Below are 3,674 nucleotides of genomic sequence, written 5' to 3' on the forward strand. Positions count from 1 at the left end.
AGTTATTTTGCTAGTTGTTTAGGCACTCTGGCCAAGACTGAAAAAAACAATAACAGATGACCATTTGATGTTTTTTCACAATATGTCCTTTATGTATTATTTCACTGTGTAAGAGAAGTTGCAAGGAAAAGTGAAGCAGACAAAAGGGAATAGGAATCAGCATTATCAAATAAATAAATTACGTGGAAGTTAGAAAAAGTATCCAAGAATAAACTCCAGGGCAATAAGTGGAATTATAGAGGGGAAAAAACAGACAAGGTGTATCTTCTGGACAAATATTACTTCTATTTAGCAAGGCATAGAAGATAAAATACCCACAGATCTGGGAAAGGAGAAAAGAGAGAAGAAACTGAGATGTTATCTTGACAGCACTCTTCTTCCAGCAATGTGGTAATCAGCGAGACCAAGCAGACAATGATTTTAGTGCTACAAAGCCAATTATCTCCCTGTGGCACTTGTCCAAGCCACAGTAACTCATCACAGACTAGATCAGACTTTCTCTAAAAGCCCACGTCTTTTATTATTATCAGTAAGATAGAAAGCTGTATACCCTTGCCTAAAATGGGTTCTATGCTGTGGAAACAAAGAGACAAACAAATGGAACTGAGGAACTTTAAGGGCCCTTAAAACTTAGCTGAAGAAAATCCAAAAAGTATGATCTGAAAGACTGAGTGAGATCTGACAGTGCACAGAGAAGATATTAAAACAATAATAATAATACACTGTTGTGAAAGAAGGAATCAGAAAAGAAAGAAAAGATAAAGTATGATGTGAGTGAAATAGACTTTGGCAAGGACAGTGTGAAAGACTCTTGACGGAGTGAGGTGAGGAGGGAAGAGAAAGGGTCAAGGAGATAGGGAGAAGATGGGATGAATAGGGAGAACAAACGCATCATGAAAACTGCTGTAGTTTCCACTCAGCTGTGTCTTCTTGTCAACAGTTTACGGGCGTTCGGCCCGGTTCCGTGATGAAGGGGACGGGGGATCCACGGGCCCACGCCCCGGGAAAAGGGGAAAAGGGTAAGGAGATGGCCCTGAGAGCAAAGAACAGCGCCAACAATCTGAGGAGAAACAAACTAATTTACTAAATAAGATATCGGAATGCAAAACAACAAACTATAGTACAATATAATTACAATTTAAGCTGATAAATCCAATACAGAGAGAGAGAATGTCCCAAAAATCAAGGTGGGCCTTACTCTACCACCGACGATAAGAAGGCTGGAGAGCGAGGTGCTGCCAAGACGAGAGATGGTGGAAAAAGGGACGAGGTCTCGTGATCTGCAAGTTTTTATACTGCGAGCTTTTATCTTTTCCCTCCGGCTGAAAAAATGGTAACAGAGGAGCAAAGTACCATGGGGACTGTAGTAGTCCTTCTCTTCTGAGAACCAGGTACATTCACTACATGATGTTGTGATGTGGTGTACCAATAACCGAAAATCATAAAACCATGACACTTCTTATCCCTAATCTTTCACTCTTCTGACTAAAATGTTTTTGAAGGATATCTGAGGAAGTACAGCCATATACATTGGCTTCAGTGGGACTTGGCCTCCCCAGTCAGTTGGTGAAGCTCTCTTGAAAATTCTAGACCGTAATGTCTCATGTATGAGTAGTAGAGGCACAGAAAGAATAACAGAAGAATCAAGAGTTCTTTTAATATTAACAAAGCATTATTTGAAAGTTGAAAAGTTGTAGATGCCCAAGATGAGAAGTAGAGTTTCACTGTGGTAGAAAATTTTTAATCACTGGAGAAATAAATTACATTTGTCTGGAGAAGTTTTATTACTGTGTGTGCATTATGGAAGCGTACCAAAAGTGCAATTAACCATATTAATCAGGTATTTTCACAATTAATATAGACTTCTTGTAGATAATTTTCTTTTCCCTTTTAAGTTCATCGGCATCTGCCCTCTTCTCATCTGGCTACGTCCATGACTCACACAGTTCCAGAAAGCTTAAGATGTCAGTTCAGTACATAGATTACAATGACATGCTTTCCCCACAGTACAGTGCATTATCAACATTTGCCTTGTTGTCACAGCTTAAACATCTATAATTTGTACTACATAATAACTTTTCGTATCTCTGCCCCAGTTAGATATTTTCTCTATTGTGGTGAAGCAGATGAATAGGTGGACTCACACAAGAAGTTTCCAAGATACTTCAAAGTGGTTTTTTACTTCAGAAATGTCTGTAATGAGTCAATACAAGCTCAGAGAGAAGAGATGATAAGTATATTTATTTCTATACTTGTCCTGAATTTGAAATTGTAGCAACGGTGGCAACAGTTGAATAAAATTGTGAAGCTGTAGATGGTATTTCACTATGAACTGCTTCAAGCCCCTGACAGGCATGAATCCTCTATCATCATTTTACTCCTCTACGTCCATCCTGGAGGTGAAATGCTCTTTTAACGTCATTTGGAGGAACGGGGGGAGGGGGGTTCACTTTCAAGCCTGAAGAGGGGACAAAATCTGTCTTTCAGCAACTTCTGTAAGTCATCAATGTCAATGTCTTATTTTGTTTACACAATAAGACTTATCTGTGTTAGCACTTCTTTAGCTAGTGTCTGATAGTGGTGGCACAAAGACAGTGGATGCTGGATTGACTTTTTAGAGATGCAGTCTTTGCCATTTAGTCAAAGCTCAAACCTTAATAGCAAGTAAAAAAAAAAAAAAGAAAAAAAAAGTTTAGTTTGTCAGCAGAGAAAATAGGCAAAGAGATGCAAGGAAGACTTGCTTCAACCTATACTCTCAGTATCCTCTGAAACACCTTGTTGCACTTGCAAGTTCTGTAACTTAAAGAAAAAATTGTTTCACAAATCCTTCTGTTGTTAACATTCAATTAAAGTTTCACAGTCCTTTTTTTTCTTTATATATCTGTGCATTCACTGTTATCCACATAAGTTTGTTAACAAATATTTTGTCATCTTATTTCTAATTAAGCCTAAATTATTATGTGGAATCTCCTTCTTGGGAGGTACTCAAAACCCACCTGGACACTTTCCTGTGCAACCCACTGTAGTGAACCTGCTTTAGCAGGGAGTTAGACTAGGTGATCTCGAGACATCCCTTCCAACTCCTACAATTCTGTGATACTGTGATTTAATCTTGCAAAAGCAATAGAGACACCATTGTACCTGTTCTTAATTTGCCCTAGGTTTGTTTCAGCTACTCACACTGTAAATAAGAGATGCATAAACCTAAAGCAAGACCAAATAAGATGTGTTGAGTGAATTTCAGAGCTCTGCGTGGGAATATGGAGCACTGAAGAACGCAGAGTTACTGAGACATCTAGAAGGTACTGGGAGCAAGACACTGACAAACTTCTAGATGAACAGTAACAGAACTGTGGACTTCATCACTCTTACAATGCAATATGATATGAACATCTTATGATAACTGTAAGTATAGATGCTGCTTGTTACATGTCAGGCACCTCTAAGGGAGCAAACTGGAGGTGACTCTTATGAACAAGAGCAAGAAAGCCCATCGGTCAAGATGAAGACGTGAAGATCATGTACCAATCACCATCACTGGCAAAGCATACTCAACCTGGGGAAATTAGCTTAATTAACTGCCAATTAAAATAATATTTTTTTAATGACTCAAGTGTCAAGAAACAAAAACAAAATGAAAAAAATGTTAATGCATTTGGAGAAAATATATTTCC

Source organism: Numida meleagris, chromosome 1 (genome assembly GCF_002078875.1).
Source record: "Numida meleagris isolate 19003 breed g44 Domestic line chromosome 1, NumMel1.0, whole genome shotgun sequence".
Lineage (NCBI taxonomy): Eukaryota > Metazoa > Chordata > Aves > Galliformes > Numididae > Numida > Numida meleagris.